A 13,329-nucleotide genomic window follows, 5' to 3' on the forward strand; every position below is an offset into this window, starting at 1 on the left:
CCCTCTGTTTCAGCCCCTCTGTTTCTCGCCATCTGTTTCAGCCCCTCTGTTTCTCGCCCTCTGTTTCAGCCCCTCTGTTTCAGCTCCTCTGATTCAGCCCCTCTGATTCAGCCGCTCAGTTTCACGCCCTCTGTTTCAGCCCCTCTGTTTCAGCCCTTCTGTTTCAGCCACTCAGTTTCAGCCCCTCTGTTTCTTGCCCTCTGTTTCAGCCCCTCTGTTTCTCGCCCTCTGTTTCAGCCCCTCTGTTTCTCGCACTCTGTTTCAGCCACTCTGTTTCTCGCCCTCTGTTTCAGCCCCTCTGATTCAGCCCCTCTGATTCAGCCCCTCTGTTTCAGCCCCTCTGTTTCAGCATCTCTGTTTCCCGCCCTATGTTTCAGCCCCTCTGTTTCTCACCCTCTGTTTCAGCCCCTCTGTTTCAGCCCCTCTGTTTCTCGCCCTCTGTTTCAGCCTTTCTGTTTCTCGCCCTCTGTTTCAGCCCCTATGTTTCTCGCCCTCTGCTTCTCGCTCTCTGTTTCAGCCCCTCTGTTTCAGCCCCTCTGTTTCTCACCCTCTGTTTCAGCCCCTCTGATTCAGCCCCTCTGATTCAGCCCCACTCATTCAGCCCCTATGTTTCAGCCCCTCTGTTTCTCGCCCTCTGTTTCAGCCCCTCTGGTTCTCGCCCTCTGTTTCAGCCCCTCTGTTTCACGTCCTCTGTTTCAGCCCCTCTGTTTCTTGCCCTCTGTATCAGCCACTCTGTTTCTCGCCCTCTGTTTCAGCCTCTCTGTTTCTCGCCCTCTGTTTCAGCCCCTCTGATTCAGACCCTCTGTTTCAACCCCTCTGATTCAGCCCCTCTGATTTAGCCCCTCTGATTCAGCCCCTCTGTTTCTCGCCCTCTGTATCAGCTCTTCTGTTTCAGCCCCTCTGTTTCTTGCCCTCTGTTTCAGCCCCTCTGTTTCGCGCCCTCTGTTTCAGCCCCTCTGTTTCTCAACGTCTGTTTCAGCCCCTCTGATTCAGCCGCTCTGTTTCTCGCCCTCTGATTCAGCCCCTCTGTTTCTCGCCCTCTGTTTCAGCCCCTCTGTTTCTTGCCCTCTGTTTCAGCCCCTCTGTTTCTCGCCCTCTGTTTCAACCCCTCTGTTTCAGCCGCTCTGTTTCTCGCCCTCTGTTTCTGCCCCTCTGTTTCTCGCCCTCTGTTTCAGCCCCTCAGTTTCTCGCCCTCTGTTTCAGCCCCGCTGATTCAGCCCCTCTTTTTCAGCCCCTCTGAATCAGCCCCTCTGATTCAGCCCGTCTGTTTCAGACCCTCTGTTTCAGCCCCTCTGTTTCTTCCCCTCTGTTTCTCGCCCTCTGTTTCAGCCCCTCTGATTCAGACCCTCTGTTTCAACCCCTCTGATTCAGCCCCTCTGATTTAGCCCCTCTGATTCAGCCCCTCTGTTTCTCGCCCTCTGTTTCAGCCCTTCTGTTTCAGCCCCTCTGTTTCTTGCCCTCTGTTTCAGCCCCTCTATTTCTCGCCCTCTGTTTCAGCCCCTCTGATTCAGCCACTCTGTTTCAGCCCCTCTGATTCAGGCCCTCTGATTTAGCCCTCTGATTCAGCCCCTCTGTTTCTCGCTCTCTGTTTCAGCCCCTCTGTTTCAGCCCCTCTGTTTCTCACCCTCTGTTTCAGCCACTCTGATTCAGCCCCTCTGATTCAGCCCCACTCATTCAGCCCCTATGTTTCAGCCCCTCTGTTTCTCCCCCTCTGTTTCAGCCCCTCTGGTTCTCGCCCTCTGTTTCAGCCCCTCTGTTTCTCGTCCTCTGTTTCAGCCCCTCTGTTTCTTGCCCTCTGTATCAGCCACTCTGTTTCTCGCCCTCTGTTTCAGCCTCTCTGTTTCTCGCCCTCTGTTTCAGCCCCTCTGTTTCAGCCCCTCTGTTTCAGCCCCTCTGTTTCTCGCCCTCTGTTTCAGCCCCTCTGTTTCTCGCCCTCTGTTTCAGCCCCTCTGTTTCTCGCCCTCTGTTTCAGCCCCTCTGTTTCTTGCCCTCTGTTTCAGCCCCTCTGTTTCAGCCCCTCTGTTTCAGCCCCTCTGTTTCAGCCCCTCTGTTTCTCGCCATGTTTCATGCACTCTGTTTCTCGCCCTCTGTTTCAGCCCCTCTGTTTCTCGCCCTCTGTATCAGCCGCTTTGTTTCAGCCCCTCTGTTTCAGCCCCTCTGTTTCTGCCCCTCTGTTTCTCGCCCTCTGCTTCTCGCCCTCTGTTTCAGCCCCTCTGATTCAGACCCTCTGTTTCAACCCCTCTGATTCAGCCCCTCTGATTCAGCCCCACTCATTCAGCCCCTATGTTTCAGCCCCTCTGTTTCTCGCCCTCTGTTTCAGCCCCGCTGTTTCTCGCCCTCTGTTTCAGCCCCTCTGTTTCTCGCCCTCTGTTTCAGCCCCTCTGTTTCTCGCCCTCTGTTTCAGCCCCTCTGTTTCTTGCCCTCTGTTTCAGCAACTCTGTTTCTCGCCCTCTGTTTCAGCCTCTCTGTTTCTCGCCCTCTGTTTCAGCCCCTCTGTTTCAGCCCCTCTGTTTCAGCCCCTCTGTTTCTCGCCATGTTTCAGCCACTCTGTTTCTCGCCCTCTGTTTCAGCCCCTCTGTTTCAGCCTCTCTGTTTCAGCCCCTCTGTTTCTCGCCATGTTTCAGACACTCTGTTTCTCGCCCTCTGTTTCAGCCCCTCTGTTTCTCGCCCTCTGTATCAGCCGCTTTGTTTCAGCCCCTCTGTTTCAGCCCCTCTGTTTCAGCCCCTCTGTTCCTCGCCCTCTGTTTCTCGCCCTCTGTTTCAGCCCCTCTGTTTTAGCTCCTCTGATTCAGCCCCTCTGATTCAGACCCTCTGTTTCTCGCCCTCTGTTTCAGCCCCTCTGTTTCAGCCCTTCTGTTTCAGCCACTCAGTTTCAGCCCCTCTGTTTCTTGCCCTCTCTTTCAGCCCCTCTGTTTCTCGCCCTCTGTTTCAGCCCCTCTGGTTCTCGCCATCTGTTTCAGCCCCTCTGTTTCTCGCCCTCTGTTTCAGCTCCTCTGTTTCAGCTCCTCTGATTCTGCCCCTCTGATTCAGCCCCTCTGTTTCTCCCCCTCTGTTTCAGCCCCTCTGTTTCAGCCCCTCTGTTTCTCGCCATCTGTTTCAGCCCCTCTGTTTCTCGCCCTCTGTTTCAGCCACTCTGTTTCTCGCCCTCTGTTTCAGCCCCTCTGATTCAGCCCCTCTGATTCAGCCCCTCTGTTTCAGCCCCTCTGCTTCTCGCCCTCTGTTCACGCCCCTCTGTTTCTCACCCTCTGTTTCAGCCCCTCTGTTTCAGCCCCTCTGTTTCTCGCCCTCTGTTTCAGCCTTTCTGTTTCTCGCCCTCTGTTTCAGCCCCTCTGATTCAGCCACTCTGTTTCTCGCGCTCTGTTTCAGCCCCTCTGTTTCTCGCCCTCTGTTTCAGCCCCTCTATTTCTCGCCCTCTGTTTCAGCCCCTCTATTTTTCGCCCTCTGTTTCAGCCCCTCTGTTTCAGCCCCACTGTTTCAGCCCCTCTGTTTCAGCCCCTCTGTTTCTCGCCCTCTGTCTCAGCCCCTCTGTTTCTCGCCCTCTGTTTCAGCCCCTCCATTTCTCGCCCAGTGTTTCAGTCCCTGTGTTTCAGACCCTCTGTTTCAGCCCCTCTGTTTCTCGCCCTCTGTTTCAGCCTCTCTGTTTCTCGCCCTCTGTTTCATCCCCTCTGTTTCAGCCTCTCTGTTTCAGCCCCTCTGTTTCTCGCATCTCTGATTCAGCCCCTCTGTTTCTTGCCCTCTGTTTCAGCCCCTCTGTTTCTCGCCCGCTGTTTCAGCCTCTCTGTTTCTCGCCCTCTGTTTCAGCCCCTCTGTTTCAGCCCCTCTGTTTCAGCCCCTCTGTTTCTCGCTCTCTGTTTCAGCCCCTCTGTTTCAGCCCCTCTGTTTCTCACCCTCTGTTTCAGCCCCTCTGATTCAGCCCCTCTGATTCAGCCCCACTCATTCAGCCCCTATGTTTCAGCCCCTCTGTTTCTCGCCCTCTGTTTCAGCCCCTCTGGTTCTCGCCCTCTGTTTCAGCCCGTCTGTTTCTCGTCCTCTGTTTCAGCCCCTCTGTTTCTTGCCCTCTGTATCAGCCACTCTGTTTCTCGCCCTCTGTTTCAGCCTCTCTGTTTCTCGCCCTCTGTTTCAGCCCCTCTGTTTCAGCCCCTCTGTTTCAGCCCCTCTGTTTCTCGCCCTCTGTTTCAGCCCCTCTGTTTCAGCCCCTCTGTTTCTCGCCCTCTGTTTCAGCCCCTCTGTTTCTTGCCCTCTGTTTCAGCCCCTCTGTTTCAGCCCCTCTGTTTCAGCCCCTCTGTTTCAGCCCCTCTGTTTCTCGCCATGTTTCAGCCACTCTGTTTCTCGCCCTCTGTTTCAGCCCCTCTGTTTCTCGCCCTCTGTATCAGCCGCTTTGTTTCAGCCCCTCTGTTTCAGCCCCTCTGTTTCTGCCCCTCTGTTTCTCGCCCTCTGCTTCTCGCCCTCTGTTTCAGCCCCTCTGATTCAGACCCTCTGTTTCAACCCCTCTGATTCAGCCCCTCTGATTCAGCCCCACTCATTCAGCCCGTATGTTTCAGCCCCTCTGTTTCTCGCCCTCTGTTTCAGCCCCTCTGTTTCTCGCCCTCTGTTTCAGCCCCTCTGTTTCTCGCCCTCTGTTTCAGCCCCTCTGTTTCTCGCCCTCTGTTTCAGCCCCTCTGTTTCTTGCCCTCTGTTTCAGCAACTCTGTTTCTCGCCCTCTGTTTCAGCCTCTCTGTTTCTCGCCCTCTGTTTCAGCCCCTCTGTTTCAGCCCCTCTGTTTCAGCCCCTCTGTTTCTCGCCATGTTTCAGCCACTCTGTTTCTCGCCCTCTGTTTCAGCCCCTCTGTTTCAGCCTCTCTGTTTCAGCCCCTCTGTTTCTCGCCATGTTTCAGCCACTCTGTTTCTCGCCCTCTGTTTCAGCCCCTCTGTTTCTCGCCCTCTGTATCAGCCGCTTTGTTTCAGCCCCTCTGTTTCAGCCCCTCTGTTTCAGCCCCTCTGTTCCTCGCCCTCTGTTTCTCGCCCTCTGTTTCAGCCCCTCTGTTTCAGCTCCTCTGATTCAGCCCCTCTGATTCAGACCCTCTGTTTCTCGCCCTCTGTTTCAGCCCCTCTGTTTCAGCCCTTCTGTTTCAGCCACTCAGTTTCAGCCCCTCTGTTTCTTGCCCTCTCTTTCAGCCCCTCTGTTTCTCGCCCTCTGTTTCAGCCCCTCTGGTTCTCGCCATCTGTTTCAGCCCCTCTGTTTCTCGCCCTCTGTTTCAGCCCCTCTGTTTCAGCTCCTCTGATTCTGCCCCTCTGATTCAGCCCCTCTGTTTCTCCCCCTCTGTTTCAGCCCCTCTGTTTCAGCCCTTCTGTTTCAGCCACTCATTTTCAGCCCCTCTGTTTCTTGCCATCTGTTTCAGCCCCTCTGTTTCTCGCCCTCTGTTTCAGCCCCTCTGTTTCTCGCCATCTGTTTCAGCCCCTCTGTGTCTCGCCCTCTGTTTCAGCCACTCTGTTTCTCGCCCTCTGTTTCAGCCCCTCTGATTCAGCCCCTCTGATTCAGCCCCTCTGTTTCAGCCCCTCTGTTTCAGCCCCTCTGTTTCTCGCCCTCTGTTCACGCCCCTCTGTTTCTCACACTCTGTTTCAGCCCCTCTGTTTCAGCCCCTCTGTTTCTCGCCCTGTGTTTCAGCCTTTCTGTTTCTCGCCCTCTGTTTCAGCCCCTCTGATTCAGCCCCTCTGTTTCAGCCCCTCTGTTTCAGCCCCTCTGTTTCTCGCCCTCTGTTCACGCCCCTCTGTTTCTCACCCTCTGTTTCAGCCCCTCTGTTTCAGCCCCTCTGTTTCTCGCGCTCTGTTTCAGCCCCTCTGTTTCTCGCCCTCTGTTTCAGCCCCTCTATTTCTCGCCCTCTGTTTCAGCCCCTCTATTTTTCGCCCTCTGTTTCAGCCCCTCTGTTTCAGCCCCACTGTTTCAGCCCCTCTGTTTCAGCCCCTCTGTTTCTCGCCCTCTGTCTCAGCCCCTCTGTTTCTCGCCCTCTGTTTCAGCCCCTCCATTTCTCGCCCAGTGTTTCAGTCCCTCTGTTTCAGCCCCTCTGTTTCAGCCCCTCTGTTTCTCGCCCTCTGTTTCAGCCTCTCTGTTTCTCGCCCTCTGTTTCATCCCCTCTGTTTCAGCCTCTCTGTTTCAGCCCCTCTGTTTCTCGCATCTCTGATTCAGCCCCTCTGTTTCTTGCCCTCTGTTTCAGCCCCTCCATTTCTCGCCCAGTGTTTCAGTCCCTCTGTTTCAGCCCCTCTGTTTCAGCCCCTCTGTTTCTCGCCCTCTGTTTCAGCCTCTCTGTTTCTCGCCCTCTGTTTCATCCCCTCTGTTTCAGTCCCTCTGTTTCAGCCCCTCTGTTTCAGCCCCTCTGTTTCTCGCCCTCTGTTTCAGCCCCTCTGTTTCTTGCCCTCTGTTTCAGCCCCTCTGTTTCAGCCCCTCTGTTTCAGCCCCTCTGTTTCAGCCCCTCTGTTTCTCGCCATGTTTCAACCACTCTGTTTCTCGCCCTCTGTTTCAGCCCCTCTGTTTCTCGCCCTCTGTATCAGCCGCTTTGTTTCAGCCCCTCTGTTTCAGCCCCTCTGTTTCTGCCCCTCTGTTTCTCGCCCTCTGCTTCTCGCCCTCTGTTTCAGCCCCTCTGATTCAGACCCTCTGTTTCAACCCCTCTGATTCAGCCCCTCTGATTCAGCCCCACTCATTCAGCCCGTATGTTTCAGCCCCTCTGTTTCTCGCCCTCTGTTTCAGCCCCTCTGTTTCTCGCCCTCTGTTTCAGCCCCTCTGTTTCTCGCCCTCTGTTTCAGCCCCTCTGTTTCTCGCCCTCTGTTTCAGCCCCTCTGTTTCTTGCCCTCTGTTTCAGCAACTCTGTTTCTCGCCCTCTGTTTCAGCCTCTCTGTTTCTCGCCCTCTGTTTCAGCCCCTCTGTTTCAGCCCCTCTGTTTCAGCCCCTCTGTTTCTCGCCATGTTTCAGCCACTCTGTTTCTCGCCCTCTGTTTCAGCCCCTCTGTTTCAGCCTCTCTGTTTCAGCCCCTCTGTTTCTCGCCATGTTTCAGCCACTCTGTTTCTCGCCCTCTGTTTCAGCCCCTCTGTTTCTCGCCCTCTGTATCATCCGCTTTGTTTCAGCCCCTCTGTTTCAGCCCCTCTGTTTCAGCCCCTCTGTTCCTCGCCCTCTGTTTCTCGCCCTCTGTTTCAGCCCCTCTGTTTCAGCTCCTCTGATTCAGCCCCTCTGATTCAGACCCTCTGTTTCTCGCCCTCTGTTTCAGCCCCTCTGTTTCAGCCCTTCTGTTTCAGCCACTCAGTTTCAGCCCCTCTGTTTCTTGCCCTCTCTTTCAGCCCCTCTGTTTCTCGCCCTCTGTTTCAGCCCCTCTGGTTCTCGCCATCTGTTTCAGCCCCTCTGTTTCTCGCCCTCTGTTTCAGCCCCTCTGTTTCAGCTCCTCTGATTCTGCCCCTCTGATTCAGCCCCTCTGTTTCTCCCCCTCTGTTTCAGCCCCTCTGTTTCAGCCCTTCTGTTTCAGCCACTCATTTTCAGCCCCTCTGTTTCTTGCCATCTGTTTCAGCCCCTCTGTTTCTCGCCCTCTGTTTCAGCCCCTCTGTTTCTCGCCATCTGTTTCAGCCCCTCTGTGTCTCGCCCTCTGTTTCAGCCACTCTGTTTCTCGCCCTCTGTTTCAGCCCCTCTGATTCAGCCCCTCTGATTCAGCCCCTCTGTTTCAGCCCCTCTGTTTCAGCCCCTCTGTTTCTCGCCCTCTGTTCACGCCCCTCTGTTTCTCACACTCTGTTTCAGCCCCTCTGTTTCAGCCCCTCTGTTTCTCGCCCTGTGTTTCAGCCTTTCTGTTTCTCGCCCTCTGTTTCAGCCCCTCTGATTCAGCCCCTCTGTTTCAGCCCCTCTGTTTCAGCCCCTCTGTTTCTCGCCCTCTGTTCACGCCCCTCTGTTTCTCACCCTCTGTTTCAGCCCCTCTGTTTCAGCCCCTCTGTTTCTCGCGCTCTGTTTCAGCCCCTCTGTTTCTCGCCCTCTGTTTCAGCCCCTCTATTTCTCGCCCTCTGTTTCAGCCCCTCTATTTTTCGCCCTCTGTTTCAGCCCCTCTGTTTCAGCCCCACTGTTTCAGCCCCTCTGTTTCAGCCCCTCTGTTTCTCGCCCTCTGTCTCAGCCCCTCTGTTTCTCGCCCTCTGTTTCAGCCCCTCCATTTCTCGCCCAGTGTTTCAGTCCCTCTGTTTCAGCCCCTCTGTTTCAGCCCCTCTGTTTCTCGCCCTCTGTTTCAGCCTCTCTGTTTCTCGCCCTCTGTTTCATCCCCTCTGTTTCAGCCTCTCTGTTTCAGCCCCTCTGTTTCTCGCATCTCTGATTCAGCCCCTCTGTTTCTTGCCCTCTGTTTCAGCCCCTCTGTTTCTCGCCCGCTGTTTCAGCCTCTCTGTTTCTCGCCCTCTGTTTCAGCCCCTCTGTTTCAGCCCCTCTGTTTCAGCCCCTCTGTTTCTCGCCCTCTGTTTCAGCCCCTCTGTTTCGCGCCCTCTGTTTCAGCCCCTCTGTTTCTCGCCCTCTGATTCAGCCCCCCTGTTGCAGCCCCTCTGATTCAGCCCCTCTGTTTCAGCCCCTCTATTTCAGCCCCTCTGTTTCAGCCCCTCTGTTTCATCCCCTCTGTTTCTTGCCCTCTGTTTCTCGCCCTCTGTTTCAGCCTCTCTGTTTCTCGCCCTCTGTTTCATCCCCTCTGTTTCAGCCTCTCTGTTTCAGCCCCTCTGTTTCTCGCATCTCTGATTCAGCCCCTCTGTTTCTTGCCCTCTGTTTCAGCCCCTCTGTTTCTCGCCCGCTGTTTCAGCCTCTCTGTTTCTCGCCCTCTGTTTCAGCCCCTCTGTTTCAGCCCCTCTGTTTCAGCCCCTCTGTTTCTCGCCCTCTGTTTCAGCCCCTCTGTTTTTTGCCCTCTGTTTCAGCCCCTCTGTTTCTCGCCCTCTGTTTCTCACCCTCTGTTTCTCGCCCTCTGTTTCAGCCCCTCTGTTTTTTGCCCTCTGTTTCAGCCCATCTGTTTCAGCCCCTCTGTTTCAGCCCCTCTGTTTCTCGCCCTCTGTTTCAGCCCCTCTGTTTCTCGCCCTCTGTTTCAGCCCCTCTGTTTCTCGCCCTCTGTTTCAACCTCTCTGTTTCTCGCCCTCTGTTTCAGCCACTCTGTTTCAGCCCCTCTGTTTCAGCCCCTCTGTTTCTCGCCCTCTGTTTCAGACCCTCTGTTTCTCGCCCTCTGTCTCAGCCCCTCTGTTTCTCGACATCTGTTTCAGCCCCTCTGATTCAGCCCCTCTGTTTCAGCTCTTCTGATTCAGCCCCTCTGATTCAGCCCCTCTGTTTCAGACCCTCTGTTTCAGCCCCTCTGTTTCAGCCCCTCTGTTTCTCGCCCTCTGTTTCAGCCCCTCTGTTTTTTGCCCTCTGTTTCAGCCCGTCTGTTTCAGCCCCTCTGTTTCAGCCCCTCTGTTTCTCGCCCTCTGTTTCTCGCCCTCTGTTTCAGACCCTCTGTTTCTCGCCCTCTGTCTCAGCCCCTCTGTTTCTCGACCTCTGTTTCAGCCCCTCTGATTCAGCCCCTCTGTTTCAGCTCTTCTGATTCAGCCCCTCTGATTCAGCCCCTCTGTTTCAGACCCTCTGTTTCAGCCCCTCTGTTTCAGCCCCTCTGTTTCTCGCCCTCTGTTTCAGCCCCTCTGATTCAGACCCTCTGTTTCAACCCCTCTGATTCAGCCCCTCTGTTTCAGCCCCTCTGAATCAGCCCCTCAAATTGAGCCCCTCTGTTTCTCGCCCTCTGTTTCAGCCCCTCTGTTTCTCGCCCTCTGTTTCAGCCACTCTGTTTCTCGCCCTCTGTTTCAGCCCCGCTGATTCAGCCCCTCTGTTTCAGCCCCTCTGAATCAGCCCCTCTGATTCAGCCCCTCTGTTTCAGACCCTCTGTTTCAGCCCCTCTGTTTCAGCCCCTCTGTTTCTCGCCCTCTGTTTCAGCCCCTCTATTTCTCGCCCTCTGTTTCAGCCCCTCTGATTCAGACCATCAGTTTCAACCCCTCTGATTCAGCCCCTCTGATTCAGCCCCTCTGTTTCTCGCCCTCTGTTTCAGCCCCTCTGTTTCAGCCCCTCTGTTTCTTGCCCTCTGTTTCAGCCCCTCTGTTTCTCGCCCTCTGTTTCAGCCCCTCTGATTCAGCCCCTCTGTTTCAGCCCCTCTAATTCAGCCCCTCTGATTTAGCCCTCTGATTCAGCCCCTCTGTTTCTCGCCCTCAGTTTCAGCCCCTCTGTTTTTCGCCCTCTTTTTCAACCCCTCTGTTTCAGCCGTCTGTTTCAGCCACTCTGTTTCTCGCCCTCTGTTTCAGCCCCTCTGTTTCTCACCCTCTGTTTCAGCCCCTCTGTTTCTCGCCCTCTGTTTCTCGCCCTCTGTTTCAGACGCTCTGTTTCTCGCCCTCTGTCTCAGCCCCTCTGTTTCTCGACCTCTGTTTCAGCCCCTCTGATTCAGCCCCTCTGTTTCAGCTCTTCTGATTCAGCCCCTCTGATTCAGCCCCTCTGTTTCAGACCCTCTGTTTCAGCAACTCTGTTTCAGCCCCTCTGTTTCTCGCCCTCTGTTTCAGCCCCTCTGATTCAGACCCTCTGTTTCAACCCCTCTGATTCAGCCCCTCTGTTTCAGCCCTTCTGTTTCAGCCACTCATTTTCAGCCCCTCTGTTTCTTGCCATCTGTTTCAGCCCCTCTGTTTCTCGCCCTCTGTTTCAGCCCCTCTGTTTCTCGCCATCTGTTTCAGCCCCTCTGTGTCTCGCCCTCTGTTTCAGCCACTCTGTTTCTCGCCCTCTGTTTCAGCCCCTCTGATTCAGCCCCTCTGATTCAGCCCCTCTGTTTCAGCCCCTCTGTTTCAGCCCCTCTGTTTCTCGCCCTCTGTTCACGCCCCTCTGTTTCTCACACTCTGTTTCAGCCCCTCTGTTTCAGCCCCTCTGTTTCTCGCCCTGTGTTTCAGCCTTTCTGTTTCTCGCCCTCTGTTTCAGCCCCTCTGATTCAGCCCCTCTGTTTCAGCCCCTCTGTTTCAGCCCCTCTGTTTCTCGCCCTCTGTTCACGCCCCTCTGTTTCTCACCCTCTGTTTCAGCCCCTCTGTTTCAGCCCCTCTGTTTCTCGCGCTCTGTTTCAGCCCCTCTGTTTCTCGCCCTCTGTTTCAGCCCCTCTATTTCTCGCCCTCTGTTTCAGCCCCTCTGTTTCAGCCCCTCTGTTTCTCGCCCTCTGTCTCAGCCCCTCTGTTTCTCGCCCTCTGTTTCAGCCCCTCCATTTCTCGCCCAGTGTTTCAGTCCCTCTGTTTCAGCCCCTCTGTTTCAGCCCCTCTGTTTCTCGCCCTCTGTTTCAGCCTCTCTGTTTCTCGCCCTCTGTTTCATCCCCTCTGTTTCAGCCTCTCTGTTTCAGCCCCTCTGTTTCTCGCATCTCTGATTCAGCCCCTCTGTTTCTTGCCCTCTGTTTCAGCCCCTCCATTTCTCGCCCAGTGTTTCAGTCCCTCTGTTTCAGCCCCTCTGTTTCAGCCCCTCTGTTTCTCGCCCTCTGTTTCAGCCTCTCTGTTTCTCGCCCTCTGTTTCATCCCCTCTGTTTCAGTCCCTCTGTTTCAGCCCCTCTGTTTCAGCCCCTCTGTTTCTCGCCCTCTGTTTCAGCCCCTCTGTTTCTTGCCCTCTGTTTCAGCCCCTCTGTTTCAGCCCCTCTGTTTCAGCCCCTCTGTTTCAGCCCCTCTGTTTCTCGCCATGTTTCAGCCACTCTGTTTCTCGCCCTCTGTTTCAGCCCCTCTGTTTCTCGCCCTCTGTATCAGCCGCTTTGTTTCAGCCCCTCTGTTTCAGCCCCTCTGTTTCTGCCCCTCTGTTTCTCGCACTCTGCTTCTCGCCCTCTGTTTCAGCCCCTCTGATTCAGACCCTCTGTTTCATCCCCTCTGATTCAGCCCCTCTGATTCAGCCCCACTCATTCAGCCCGTATGTTTCAGCCCCTCTGTTTCTCGCCCTCTGTTTCAGCCCCTCTGTTTCTCGCCCTCTGTTTCAGCCCCTCTGTTTCTCGCCCTCTGTTTCAGCCCCTCTGTTTCTCGCCCTCTGTTTCAGCCCCTCTGTTTCTTGCCCTCTGTTTCAGCAACTCTGTTTCTCGCCCTCTGTTTCAGCCTCTCTGTTTCTCGCCCTCTGTTTCAGCCCCTCTGTTTCAGCCCCTCTGTTTCAGCCCCTCTGTTTCTCGCCATGTTTCAGCCACTCTGTTTCTCGCCCTCTGTTTCAGCCCCTCTGTTTCAGCCTCTCTGTTTCAGCCCCTCTGTTTCTCGCCATGTTTCAGCCACTCTGTTTCTCGCCCTCTGTTTCAGCCCCTCTGTTTCTCGCCCTCTGTATCATCCGCTTTGTTTCAGCCCCTCTGTTTCAGCCCCTCTGTTTCAGCCCCTCTGTTCCTCGCCCTCTGTTTCTCGCCCTCTGTTTCAGCCCCTCTGTTTCAGCTCCTCTGATTCAGCCCCTCTGATTCAGACCCTCTGTTTCTCGCCCTCTGTTTCAGCCCCTCTGTTTCAGCCCTTCTGTTTCAGCCACTCAGTTTCAGCCCCTCTGTTTCTTGCCCTCTCTTTCAGCCCCTCTGTTTCTCGCCCTCTGTTTCAGCCCCTCTGGTTCTCGCCATCTGTTTCAGCCCCTCTGTTTCTCGCCCTCTGTTTCAGCCCCTCTGTTTCAGCTCCTCTGATTCTGCCCCTCTGATTCAGCCCCTCTGTTTCTCCCCCTCTGTTTCAGCCCCTCTGTTTCAGCCCTTCTGTTTCAGCCACTCATTTTCAGCCCCTCTGTTTCTTGCCATCTGTTTCAGCCCCTCTGTTTCTCGCCCTCTGTTTCAGCCCCTCTGTTTCTCGCCATCTGTTTCAGCCCCTCTGTGTCTCGCCCTCTGTTTCAGCCACTCTGTTTCTCGCCCTCTGTTTCAGCCCCTCTGATTCAGCCCCTCTGATTCAGCCCCTCTGTTTCAGCCCCTCTGTTTCAGCCCCTCTGTTTCTCGCCCTCTGTTCACGCCCCTCTGTTTCTCACACTCTGTTTCAGCCCCTCTGTTTCAGCCCCTCTGTTTCTCGCCCTGTGTTTCAGCCTTTCTGTTTCTCGCCCTCTGTTTCAGCCCCTCTGATTCAGCCCCTCTGTTTCAGCCCCTCTGTTTCAGCCCCTCTGTTTCTCGCCCTCTGTTCACGCCCCTCTGTTTCTCACCCTCTGTTTCAGCCCCTCTGTTTCAGCCCCTCTGTTTCTCGCGCTCTGTTTCAGCCCCTCTGTTTCTCGCCCTCTGTTTCAGCCCCTCTATTTCTCGCCCTCTGTTTCAGCCCCTCTATTTTTCGCCCTCTGTTTCAGCCCCTCTGTTTCAGCCCCACTGTTTCAGCCCCTCTGTTTCAGCCCCTCTGTTTCTCGCCCTCTGTC

This window comes from Chiloscyllium punctatum, unplaced genomic scaffold (assembly GCF_047496795.1).
Source record: "Chiloscyllium punctatum isolate Juve2018m unplaced genomic scaffold, sChiPun1.3 scaffold_54, whole genome shotgun sequence".
Lineage (NCBI taxonomy): Eukaryota > Metazoa > Chordata > Chondrichthyes > Orectolobiformes > Hemiscylliidae > Chiloscyllium > Chiloscyllium punctatum.